The sequence below is a fragment of the Homalodisca vitripennis genome, chromosome 6 (genome assembly GCF_021130785.1).
Source record: "Homalodisca vitripennis isolate AUS2020 chromosome 6, UT_GWSS_2.1, whole genome shotgun sequence".
NCBI lineage: Eukaryota > Metazoa > Arthropoda > Insecta > Hemiptera > Cicadellidae > Homalodisca > Homalodisca vitripennis.
Window position 1 is genome coordinate 38,161,925 of NC_060212.1, and position 14,940 is coordinate 38,176,864.

A 14,940-nucleotide genomic window follows, 5' to 3' on the forward strand; every position below is an offset into this window, starting at 1 on the left:
TTTAGAATGAATACAGATAAAACTATTAGTCTCCTATTGAAATCGAAACTCATCTACTATTTCGTAGAGTCGAACAAATCTTTACATGTCTTTCGGCAACGATAATTTTGTTTATATTGCAAACGTTAATATTAAAATGGTAAGTCACACTATTTCATATTTTCCAAAGTTAATGCAAACATTCATACAACTTAGAAGATGTATAAACATCTGGTGGCTGGTCCTGATACTCACCTGGTGGCTGGTCCTGATACTCAACCTGGTGGCTGCTCCTGATACTCATCTGGTGGCTGGCCCAGTTACACACCTGGTAGCTGCTCCTGATACTCACCTGGTGGCTGCTCCTGATATTCATTTAGTGGGTGGCCCAGATACACACCTGATGGCTGGTTCTGATACTCATAAGGTGGCTGGCCTAAAATATACTCCAGAGAGACAATGATAGTTTAATTACTTCTCTTCGCAAATTGTTTAGTTCATGATTCCGTTTTCAAAACCACTCGCTCATTAAATGGTCGTTTCCATTGTTTTTTTTTGAAACAATAGGAAAGAATTTTCTATTATGATTTAACTTGTAGCACAGAACCTCGTGTACTACGCTAACCAAGCGAGGCTAATACTGGGCTAACAAGCGGCTTTAACACTAATCGCCAATGAGCCGCAGAAATGAGTAACGAGAGGCCGCTGCTGCCTGCATTGTGATGGAAATTCGGGAAATCATTGTTGGATTGTTAAATCAATATGAAGTACTTGAGCGTTAACACACAAAATTGTAATTTCGTTCATAGTCTGAATCACTAACCACTGAGCCAATGGATTGGAAAGACTTTGTCGCAACTGTAAGCAAAGAAAATCCATACGTTTTTCTTCCTAATCGTATGTTAGTAATTTGACTTATATTATGAAAAGGAATTTAAGATATAAAAAACTTTTAATTTTCATATGCAATGTTTCTATATCAAATGCAATTTAACTTGTAGTAATCCTCTCATATATAAACCCTTTTGTGATCTGCTTGATGAAAAGATAAAGAAAATTCTTTTGTTATATAATATAAATCCACTGTCTATATTTAGCCTACCAACGGACACACAAATATTATTCTCATTTTAAATTTGTATCTCAGTTCATATGGTTTTGCAATAACCTAAATACAGTCGCTAGAATTACAAATTAAAGAACTGTTTTCACATTCTTTCTCCAATTTTATTTTATTTTTTTAACTGATATTGTCGTAGAAATAACTATTCAAAAATTATTTTAATATTTATTTGACAGTCTCACTTGAGGTGTACAACCTACAGACCGTACTTCCCTGATCAACGCACAGGATATTGTGTGTAGTTTAAAGTAGGTTTACCTAAATAATTATTAAATATAATTCTTAGATGAAATCTGTATGTACAGATTTTAGCTGAAATGCTTTTTACTGTTAAATATGTCATGATAGATCATTTTTTATTATTTTTATTTGATTTATTAAAATAAAATTAATCAAACCCTTTTCTAAAATTAGTAGAACCCACAACATTTTAATAGTTTTTCTTACATTACAAAAAGTTTAAATGACTATTTGTAAAGCAAGTGTCAGTAAGAGAAGAAACATTACTAAAAGTGTTGTGAGAAAACATGAAAAAGACAGAGCACCTAAGCGTTACCTTAGCGCATTAAACGTATTTGTAGGGAAATTCAGGAGCCGGGTTTGCTGCTGTCGAACACTTATGGAACAATACGTATAATACGGACTCTTTGTGTAACACGAATTTATTTATAACAAAAACTATGTATTTATTTAACAATAAAAGACTTTTAGGGGATTAAACTAATTACAGGGTATCTATAAATTAAGAGAAGAGGTCATCCTAGCTCTAGATTTTGTAGTATGTTTTTTAAAAGAGAACCATAAAATTAATACGAAATTGATAGAATTTATTAAAAGGAAAGTAAATTATTTAAAAATACAAAACTTCTCTATAACTATTCAGGATGGTTTACTCTCTGAATTAAAAATATTAAGTAATATTAGAGCATGCCCCTCTTAAATATAATTGTAAACCAGGTTTCAGAAACTAAAAATCTTCATCTTACTAATACGATTAAACATATTAAACAGGAGTTTGACTCTCGTTTTAGACGTAAGAGTTCTTGCCATGCTGAAATATTGCACAACCTTCTTCTACCTATTCAAAAGTGGGTCATTTAAATCCCTGTGTACCAATTAAAAATAGTACCTTATGCTTTTTTAGCATTTATAAAATGACTAATTTAACTAACTTTGTGTCTGAGTTCTTGCCTAGATTTTCCAACAATGTGTCAGAAAGGAGCTTGTCCCTACATAAATTTGCATCTGCATAAGAGTTCCTTCCGGATGGCTCACAAAAATATATTAAGTATGTCACAAAATGTGTTCGATTAGTGATATTTCTGCGCTCTCAAGTTTCTTTTTCATAACTTCAAATTCGGAATGTTTATGACCCAATTATTGATTTGAGAATGTCACAGTAAAGGTTAACCTCAACCATTAATGTTTGTACAATTGCTGATAGAAATATGAAACTTTAACTTTCTATTCGAGATGAATTCAAAGATGAAACGCTATGGCGTGTTCGAAAATGTTGTGCTCCTCTCTCCAAACCCCAACTACACCACCACTAGAGGGTTTTAAAAACTCAAAATATTTTATTTTTAGCCCTGTTCTCAAGATTAGAAAGCAATCTTCTATGTTTTCTTAAGATTTGCTCATTATCGAATACTAAAAAATCAAAATATTTCTATTTTACTTATCTATTTTATTTAAGGATCCAAAATTAAATAGGACAAATTACATAAGAATAGATTTCATATTTAAAAATACATAAAAATGGCAAACTATGATGTATGATAGTTTGTCTTACAAATCCTTTCATAGGTAAAATACTGGATAAAACATTTGTTATCTTGTTTAAAGGTTGTTCGAACATTTAAAAAATACCTGGGAAAAAACCACTCAATAGTACTTTGTATTAAATTAGTTATTGAGAATGAAAGGTTTGAAAACGTGATAGGAATTCGGACTTTTACCATATTGACATGTTAAAAAATGTGTAGTACAAATTTCGAGGATTTCAATCTATCTCCTTTGTCAGTTGACAACACATGGATATTAATTTCCCTTTTTTTAGTTTTTTAGTAGCAGACCATTACCGCAAGTTCTAGCTTTTACATACTAATTGTCTTCTCACCTAACTAAATAAGATGGATTTCAATGCTTAAAACATTGTATTATACATTTTATAACATATAACGAAGGTTAATGTTCGAAATACTATTGTTTTTTAACACTGTTTATTATAAAATTGTCATAAAAAAGGCTAAATTTATATGATTATATTCCTATTGAAAAGTAACCTGGCCTTAGATAGTAGGAGAGAGCGAGAACTAACGCATATTCATCGCTGAAAGCCAAAACAAACAGCAAATAATTAAAATTTACATAATCGCATTTAGACGCATGGCTTGTTTTACACAATTAAAGTACTGGGATAGACCGAACAATTTGTGACACCATTGTACTCTACGCTATTGTCTTGTGACAGTTGTGTGTGATGGATAACTGTGACACTGTCACTCAATTTTAACACTTATTACAGATTATTATACATCACTGCCTGTGTAATACCTGAGTTGCTGTCCTAGTTATGAGAAGAATATTCCAATAAATCTATTATATAAAAATGAAACTGTTCGTGTGTAACAGCATCACTCACAAACGGCTGGACAGATTCGCCTAATTTTTTTTTTTAATTTGTTCGTCTTGATCTGTAGAAGGTTATAGGATACTTTTTATCCCTTTCCCGATTCAGGATTCCGCCCCACTGGTTACAGAAATACCCGTAAGAAATGCATTGCAGCAAACATATGTTATTAAGTGAAAGAGTCTTTTCAAATTTTTAATCAGCTGTTCTTTGTAAACATATATAATGCGACAAAAAATATATTTATATATAATTTAATTACTACACTTATAGTTTTAAAGCATAGAGTAAGCTTAAGAGAAACGACAAATTTTGTTTAAACTGTTTCTGCAATCACTGTTAAACATAGACTTTACTATCCAGATAATACAATTCAAATTTGACGTAAAAATTCACCTTTAACTGCAATATTTATTTAATATAAACCATGCTCATGCTTGATCAGAAGAGCAATGCAGATATCATAATTACTATCTTACGTTGGCTACAAATATAAAGAATGTTATAAAATCAACCTTAGTTGTTTTTTTTTGACAGAAGTATCAGGAATGTGGTACATACCTTCATAATGCGCCCAAGAAGCTCACGAAGGAACGACTATCAATTATCTCAGCAATGTTTAGAATGTGATAGAAAATGAATAAGTGAATATAGTGTACTGTTTTCAACGGGAAATTGCGTGCGAAGCCGCGGGAAACTTATTGAAATGCGCAGCGAAGTGCGCCGGGTCCGCTAGTAATATATAAAAATATTCATCAATTAAGTAATGACAATTTTTTTAGTCATCAATGCTGATTCGTTGAAATATAATAAATATTTAGAAGAGTATGGCTCATCAGGAATAAATATTTATTTATCTTTTGGTATTAATAAGGTTTTTTATTTATGCTCCAAAGGGCAAGGTCCACAGACTAACAGGTTCAGAAAGATGGAGGCATTTAGATACCAAGAGCTTGTAGAATTTAGGAAAGTGTAAAGGCCAAAACCTCATTAAAGTAATAAATTCAATATAGAAGATAATTCACAGAGGTTTCAAATTCCTATAAACAGAAAACTAGAACATGATGAAATTCTCAACGATTGGAAGCGTCCAGTTGGAAAGATTTCCTGCATTGTTCCAAAGTTCCTGTATTGACACTTGATACCAGAACATTTCGCTCGGAAGGTCGGAGACCGGTTTCCTATCGATTCAGACTGATAATAAAGTTCAAAATCAGCTTTTTAGGAGTTCAGAAGCTAAATTTAAAATTATAGAATATTTCTTGATCAAAGATTCATAGGACACGCTTGAAAAAAAGTCTCCCGCATAATGAAATATTGGAAAATACAACTTCACCCTATGCATATAAGTTTCAAAAGATTACGGAACACTCCATGCAAGCATTCCGATTGAGGGGTTTGACCCAATTGCCCAATTTTCCAGAATTATGAGGCATAAAGTTTAATCCAGTAATTATAAGTTCAAGAAATACACATAGAGAGGTAACGTATAATTTACTGATCAATTCAATATGTACTTATTTTATTTAAAATGCATATTATAAACCCGACGTCCGAAATTCACAAAGCCTAATGCTCAATATTGAAATGAATAATGTTATAGGTAAAGTATTTTATGGAAAGAGCTGTTGTTGCTCTCTTAGGACGAGTAGCTGAGTAATTACACTTAGTATTAAAAGGACCTTTGCGTTACTCCCGGAGTGACAGGATATTCTGGATCAGTAAGACTTGTGAGAGGGGCCGTCTGCTGTTGATATCAAATAGGAAACATTTTTAGCATTAATCTCATTTATGTATCCTTGGAAGAAGAAGATGCCAGATTTATAACAACCTCCCCAGTCAAAGCAGGTATGGATGGCACACCCTTATGTCTAGGCTAGCAATTTTAACACTTAGGAACATATCAACTCCAACAATCATCCCCCCCCTCCCCAATTAGGCTATACCTATGGATTTACACTTTTATTTTGGGAATAAAACGTTGTAATATAAACTGTAATCTATTATTTTTATGATAGTTATTATTATTAAATTATTCGTTAATATTTCACCTGGATATGAAGTTGATTCCATTCATGTTTTGTAAAAATAGGTAAATTTGGCAGATAATGACCAAGCAATCAGTTTATAACTTATTAATTTAATAACTCTTAATTAATAAATAATTATAAATTATTTGAATACAGTAAAATAGTAATAACGTAAGAATAAGAATAATGTTTTGTATTATTTACGAATGGTTAAGGTTTACTGGTAATAGAATCTCAGTGAGAAAAACGAAACAAATGTTTTGAATGGCTTGTGAACAAAACAACAATCTCAGAGAATAAATTTCTCTGAAAACAGGGTTGCCAATTTCCCGCGTGAACGGGAGTAGAAACCCAGTTGTGACAATGAAATAAAAGCTGATATGTGACTTTCGCTTATGAGAACAATTCGGTTTTCCTCATAAAATTTACTTTATACTCTACCCTGAAATAAAATTGTAATTTTTAGGTTTATTATAAATATTTGAGTTTAATTTTATAGAAGCTAATATCACAATACATTATAAATCTTCTTATAAATAAGTAGGGAAAATTAACTGTATATAAACGCAGCAATACGGTTTTCTATAACCTAAGGAAATTTGATGAAGAGCAACTACACATATTCAATCAGTGGAAAACGTGTTTGGTACTTAAGGTTCCAAATCTAAATCCAATTTACCTTTTAGTATATTATGGGATGTAATCTTAAACAGAACTTCTAAGAACGAAATATTATAAAACGTACGGAAATAAGCTTGTGAGATATGACGATCATGTTACAAATTATGCATTACCCTCATTATTTCAGCTTCAGGTAAGGAAAACAGGCATCAAAAGATCTGTTTGAGGAAAAATGTTAATACACATTCTACGGAAAGTCCACAAACCAAAAATGCAGTTTTCCTCATCGCTGAATAAACAAATCTGTGGTTGTTTTTTTTCTGTACTTTTCATACTCTGTTACAGTACCATGCAAACAGTATACAAATAAATAATTTTAATAAGGTAAATATTGCCATTAAAGACTGATTGATTTTAAAATAAAAAAGGTATTGCATAAAGTTATGAATAATTTTATTGAAGAGCACCATTAGTTTGCTCGAAATTTATTTTGGTTATAATTGCAGTACTTTTTCGAAGCCTCTTGATTATAATGTGCTCCAATGTTTAAGCCTTCTGATTTCTTCTATAAATATAAATTAATATGTTTGCTCCCCTTTTGCTTCGATCTCGACCGGTCCCTTTTCGGCATCTAAAAGTTGTTCCCAGTGTGGAGCACCTAGTATACCAACCGTAATGTTTTGTTACTGAGATCACAGTCAACAATGTTACTATAGTTCAGAGTGTTACTCGCATAGTCTATAGGTATTTCCTAGAACTCTAATTCGCCATATTCAATACTTCAGCAATGTGGTAACACCACACTAACGATGACAAACACCATCAATCACCAAAAGAATTCAATACAAATTCCTTTCCTCTAACTGATGCGGTTGAGGCTGGATTTCAAACGGCTCAAATTTGGGCTTATATAATCGGTCCGCATTAAGAGCATGTTTTATGACAAATATAAACCACAATTTCCATCAAATTCCGCGGAAAGCTTTTTTATAATTTTGTCAGGAAGTCATTGGGAGTAAAATCTTTACCATATTGTTTTCAAGTCTTTTTATAGATAATATAGTATAGAAGTCCTACTATTTTAAAAAACTTTTTCAATATTATAAGTAAGACTGAAAATCAATAGTTGTGTAATATTACCCTGATATGTTATTAGATATTGCCATTTTGTGATTTAATTCACATTAAATATAACTTGTAAATATAATTCCCAAATTCACAATAATAAGTGTACACTTTAAAGTTTCTAATTTTACACGGTACTCAAAATGTATTTTACTCTAATCCAAACAAAAATCGTGTAAGTAAGATTTAGAGAAATAAGAAGGGCGAAGTGGAACAATGCACAGGTTCTTTTAATAGAGTGAAATAGCTCTTACTTTAACAAGTACTTCCATTAAGTACATTAAGAATACCGTGTATATATATCATAATAGTATTCTTGATATAGGTTTTGTAACATTGTTTGAGTTAAATAATAATATAACTACGCATCTAACCGCTCTTCTTTATGTAAAGTAGTAAAAAACCATCTATATAAAGCATAATTAGGTATTTGAAAGCAACGTAATTAAAAGATAAGAAACAGAGAATTTAGGTTGAGTAAATCCATTAAACCAAGACTTCAATCAGCACTCAGGGAAGAACGGAGAAGAAATAAACACTACAAAATAAGTTGTCGGATACTTGACACCTTCGCCGTCCCATCCATCGTCCTTCTTGAGACTTCAGCTTGCTATTTTCTAGTACAAAAACTGCAAAATAAGTTGTCGGCTACTTGACACTTCACCGTCCCTTCCATCGTTCTTCTTGATACTTGAGCTTGCTATTTTCTAGTACAAAAACTGCAAAATAAGTTGTCGGATACTTGACACGTTCACCGTCCTTCCATCGTTCTTCTTGATACTTGAGCTTGCTATTTTCTAGTACAAAAACTGCAAAATAAGTTGTCGGCTACTTGAAACGTTCACCGTCCCTTCCATCGTTCTTCTTGATACTTGAGCTTGCTATTTTCTAGTACAAAAACTGCAAAATAAGTTGTGGGCTACTTGACACGTTCACCGTCCCTTCCATCGTTCTTCTTGATACTTGAGCTTGCTATTTTCTAGTACAAAAACTGCAAAATAAGTTGTCGGCTACTTGACACGTTCACCGTCCCTTCCATCGTTCTTCTTGATACTTGAGCTTGCTATTTTCTAGTACAAAAACTGGAAATAAGTTGTCGGCTACTTGACACGTTCACCGTCCCTTCCATCGTTCTTCTTGATACTTGAGCTTGCTATTTTCTAGTACAAAAACTGCAAAATAAGTTGTCGGCTACTTGACACGTTCACCGTCCCTTCCATCGTTCTTCTTGATACTTGAGCTTGCTATTTTCTAGTACAAAAACTACAAAATAAGTTGTCGGCTACTTGACACGTTCACAGTCCCATCCATCGCTTTTTAAACTTGAGATTGCTACAGTCTAGTACTAATATTACGTATAAGCTACTTGACATCGCAGCGCCAGATTTCAGATACTGAATTTTAAGGAAGGTAAACTGGAGCTGAAATCAGCAATCACATTAATTGTATGTCTTAAAATTACGGGATCAGGGGGCAAAGAGAAACTTTTGAGCAGCTCTCCTACGAGAAACACTGCATAGTTGCGTGTAAACATTTAATCCCAATTGTTAAATACGTGAATGGATTTTAAAAATTGAGATGGAATATATGGTTTAGTACGAGTAAACCAGGCATCAGGCGGAATCCGCAATTATGTCGAGTAGGTCTATTAAATGAGCCCTGGCCAACTAATTACCCTGATTACCTATGTCTGGCAACATACCAGTCTCGTGAAATGCCAAATAAGCCAGACTGTACATCATCTCAATAACAGTTTTTAATTAGTCTTTCGGAGTAACCAACTAGCAAGACAATATAGAACTTCATATTCAATAAAAATAAATCAATTGGAGTATGTGAAGAGTAAGTTTTTTACTGACAGGGAGAGCTTGTCGAATAATTTCCAATCATCCCGACCGTCTTCTATGATACAATAGTTGTTTGTTATACTCTGTTATTGACGATGACAGGGTTGAAAGAATAATATGATTTCGGACACTTTCCATCCTTATACGTTACAAAGCCATTAAACATGGTTTCGAGGATTCCCTTAGTCTAAGGAGAAAACAATATTACATAAAGAAATAAAAAAGGAAAATGGTTCTAACATACCCGAAAATTGTTACGAAATTAAAATTCAAGTTTTGGCTACTCATTAATAAATAAAAGACGATGACTATTTGGAAAAATGAAGAGCGCCCAAGTAATCAAAAAGTTTGCTTACTCAAGTTTTAAAGATAACCACAAACTAAAGAGTCAAAATTTAATAACTTTTATTAAATTAAAGTTTACCTTAGTTAGATTATTTATGCGTTTACACATGTAAATTAAACTATCTACAAACAATGACGCACAGTGTTCATACTGGTAACAAACTGCGTTTTGTTAAACTCTTTAAATGTTAGAATATTTATTTACAAAATTACACAGTCCAGATCTACAACAAGATGAAAGCAACTCGGTAAAGATTGTAATTGAATATTTCACTATATTAAACATTATAATAAGCATTTTATTCCTATAAAACTTGAAAAGTTTTGGACTCCATACAAAATTATTTAAGAGTTCTGAATGGACGGAAATAATATCGCGGTGCAATAATAAGTAATCATTTTAGATTTGTATGCGTTTAAAAACAGAACATTTTACAAAACTTCAATCTGAATCAATATAATAATAGTATTTACATTTTGTAATAATAAATTGTATCAATAGTAGGTCATATACGTAAATTTTGCATTACAAACACATCATTAAATAATAATAAAATTCCTGTTATTAACCAGTAGGTTCAATACTCAAATAATGATGAAAATTAAGAATAAATTTATATTATTTGTTGAGAATAAATTAAAGGAAAAGTGCGATATGAATGAAAAACATTTCACAATCCTCTCCACGATAAAGTTAACAACGTTACTGTCCAACAAATCCACGAGGGTTGGCATCTATGCAACATACATATTGACAATTTTTTCAATCAGTTATTTAATTGATGTTTGTAATTATAAATGTATTATTTAAAAGGCAATCACTGATATAATACTTAGTTTTATTGTATTATATCTGTACAAAAACAATACAAAAATGTTCATTAATGTATTTCAATAAAAATTTGAGGGAGTATTATGAATTTTATGGAAAATTTTTCATCTCGGGTATTTAAAAGCAAACAATTGTCTGTTAAAGTAAAATACGGACATTTTTCAGTTTTTTATCGCTTGGAACTGGTGTATTAAAAACCACAAAATTAGGCATCGGAGACTAACACTGTACAAATATTTGACTTTGGGTGGGAGAAAAGGTTATTTAATGAACACCAGCCATGTACAGCACGAGGCTATAACGTGTGATAACAACCCCCTCTAGTGTCAGCTCGGGGCGGGTAGATACTGCTTTATCGACACTTTGTCATACAGGATTACCGGAGTAGTGTTGTTGTGTTCATAACCGTGTAACATTGAATAGACTCTACAAATGTCACTGTCAAATATTGACTATCACGTACTTGTCTTCCATAGAACATCAGTTCACAGTACTAGTCAATTATTACTATTGAATTAGCTATACAAATCGAATAAATAATACCTACCAACCTTTTTTTACCTCTTTTGCTATATTACTTCACAATTTCAATCATAAGAACTTCTAAAATCCATAAAGCCATACTTTCAGAAATATAGTCGGGATAAATTTCAAATGTTTTCTTACCACACTCACGTTTCTTATATTTTATGAAAATTATATTTTGTCGTGTATTTAGTAGGTTTGTAGTAGTTGGAGTGCTACTCTTCAGATGACGATAAATCAATTAACTAATAATTTAGGTCATGATTAATAAACTCAAATTAATTTAAAAAGATTTGCTGGCTTATTTGTTTTCAGATGTGGGGCTGAAAGATACTCATTTATTGCTATTTGCTATATGCCTGTACTATATCTAAAAAAACAAACTTACCAATTTATTTGAAATTTTGCATGAAGCTTCACGTAAAAATAGCAAACTGGGTTCGATAACGGCACACTTCATGAGATGAAAAGAAGGTTAACAAACATTGCTTCATCCATCTTGTAGGTAACCGTTATAAAATCGAGGAAATTTTTGAATAAATAAATTTTTAAACCAGTTAAGTACATTGATGAGGTTTTTACGTATGGCATATTAATACGAGTAGATTATTCATGCAGTGAAGTGAAAGATTATTAGAGTGAAAGTCATTGTTAAAACTTAGTGACAGGAAGTGGCTCTCGATCTTGTTTAAGATATCTCGATATAGATCATCTCTACTAAATGTAGAATGAAAGTTGTTCAAAAAAGAATGAGTCCTACTACCAATGGCGTGTAACATATATTTTTTCGTATGGCGCCTCGCTGTCTAGCTGACAGCAAGACATCACGAAAACGAAACTAACATAGGCTTTAAATCTCGAGTGCGAACTTAGCTAAGCCTGTTACGTGACACGTGGTGTACCGTACTCCTACTATGTCAGAGGTACATGGTTTAGGATCAACACATGGTTTAGGATCAACTACGCCTGCCGTTTGTAGGAGGATTATTCATGCAGGATGTTGTATTGACAGGCAGTGTATCAGGCTGTGGGTGACATCCTACATGTTTCAGTGGTTCATGGTGTTAGTGTATCTTGTGTATAGGCCGATGGCTTGCTACGGATATCTACAAGTGACACAGATCCTACTTCGTCTTGTACTTGATGGTAGATAAAATTACATAAAATAAAGTATATTTTACAATGCATTAGTTCTCTTATACAAGCTACCAAATTATAAATCTAATTTTAGCTACTCAAGTAATACATAAAAGCCGGTGAATATTTGGAAAAAGTTACAACGGTTCGAGTGATCTCTCGAATCAAAAAGTTTGCTTACATAAGTTTGAAAGATAAGCACAACCTAGCAAGTCGAAATACGATAACTTGTATTATTTTAAAATTTAGCTTAGTTTCTTTCTGCGTTTATACATGTAGGCTAAATTAAACCATCTACAATCAATAACGCACAGTTTTCATGCCGGTAACAAAAAAAGGTACCGGGTCTTGGTACTTACTAACTAAACTTTTTTCACTCATTACACTTCAGAATATAGATTTACAAAATTACACATTCAAGGTCTACAGTAAAATAAAAAAAATATTTGAAACGCCACCCCGGTAAAGAATAAATTCAATATGCCAATTTAATAAATACTTTATTCATATTATTAAAAAAGTGTATACTCGAAAATTAGTACACATGTCTACCTTCTATGAAAATTCAATGTTAATCAGCTCATAAGTTTGAAAGTTATGAGTGTTATAACTTCAACTGAGAGTAGGTTTCTTTTCAGGAAGTTGTCAGACGAATGAGATCTTTCTAAATCAATGTTTTTTACTGGTGAAATCCTAATTATGTGACTAAAAAATTAAAGATTTGATGCGCATATTTATGGTCATGGCCATACAAAACTTTTAATTATCTAATAAAAATATATCATCCCAAAATAGTAAGTGGTCAATTCTGATAAATAAGCAAGGTATGTATGCTCATGCAAATATTTCTCATTAAAGTATTATAAATATAAAAAATTACTATGTAAATAAAAGGTAAACGATACATCATGTACATCCCATTTCATCGCGCGATATAGTAGAAAATACGTAGAAGTTGTTGGATTTATTCATGTGAAAAGCTTCCCACTGAACAGAACATTCATGACTAGGATCAATTTTAATAACATGAGGTTCAACCTGTGATTTTATTAAAACTAAATGCAACTATTCAGCTCTTTCAGCTATCTGGTAGTGTTTGTGAATAAACATAATTATTTTTAAACTTAATTAAGTATGAATACAACGTTATCCGTACAGAGAACTACAGGAATGTCAATCTTTTGAAAGCAAAATTGAAATCCAGTATTCAATTACATTTCCATCTATTAAAATGTATTATTAAACAATGTTTTACATCTTATGAAACTCGATCATATTCAAGTGGATAAAACAGACTTCCCGTGATAAAGGAAGTCCTACACATATAATTCAAGTTTTACATTACATTTCATATTTATTTTAAATTTTATGGCGTAGAATTACAATAAAAAAAAGAATATTGATATCGAACTTTATTAAAAATCTTGCTCTTGTTTTTGAGATAAAAACAATAATCGCTGTATAGTTTGAAGGCAATTCTATATTATTTTTTCAACTACAAGTATCCAGACAAAGAAATATTTTAGAACACAGTGCAACATGACTGTGACAATGTTTTGTTCAGTGACTGTTTCTTTGTCAGCTGTTTAACGGATGTCTTTGTTGTCTCGTCGCTTACTCTTTCCATTGTTGGTTCTTCAGTGCTTATGAAAAATGTCTGTAAAGTTCATCAAAGGTATGGAACTGAGATGGGATAAAGGATACTAAGTATCCTTTATTGGATGAAAATTCAAGTACAATGATCTGCGTTTTACTTTCCACCCCGATGGTGATTAGAACTTAAATAGAATGTGCCAAGATCAAAGTTGGACAGCAAGGAACAAATCACATAATAAATCATAAATATGTCTATAAACCTGATACCACGTTATAATTAAATTTTAAATTATTTTGTTTAAAAACAGCAACAGCGTTGGCAACATTCATGGTAAAATAAATAACTGTAGTTTCCCATTAAGTATAGCTTTAAAGAGGTACGCGCTGGATTGTTGGGAGTTGTATTAGTTACAATTCTATTTTTAGAAATGAATAGTGTTATATTTGGATGACATAAAACTAATTATAATATTAGTGAGAAAATGTACAGTTTACCAATCCATATTTAGTTTCTGTATAAACTTCTGGCCCATTATTTTACAGCTTCTAAATACTATACAACATAACAGATTGGTCTTGTAGCGATTAATTAGAAAGGCCTTATAATATCATTTAATTTTCAGACAGGAAAATTTTTTTTTATATTGCAGAAATTAAAACCTTGATTCGTCCAAACCTAAATTTTAATCGCATGATTATAATTATACATATGTTGCGAAAAACACGGATGTGACGTGGTCCAAGGTAGCGATATAATTTTAGCAGAAGTGAAGAAGAATAACGTAACAATTATTTAACTCTTATACTAAGCTTTCAATAGCTCTTCAGATGTACAATAAAATGCAAATATGTTCTGAAATTTTCTTACTTTAGGTATAATATTGACAGCTCGTATGTATACCTGCAGTGATGCTCAAAATTCAAAAAATATATGAGGCTGTGACAATAATAAAATAGAAATAAAAAATTCAGTACCAGTCAAGGTTAAGACATGTCTCTAGTGAGTAATAAAAGCTTAAAAAACTAATTGATATATTGTTCTTGCAGTTCAAGTACGAAACGTCTGCCTGTATTAAACTTTAATTTTGTGGGATTGTTTTCTAAAAGGCAAAAAAGAAACATTTCAAAATAAAAATTTAATTTCTTTA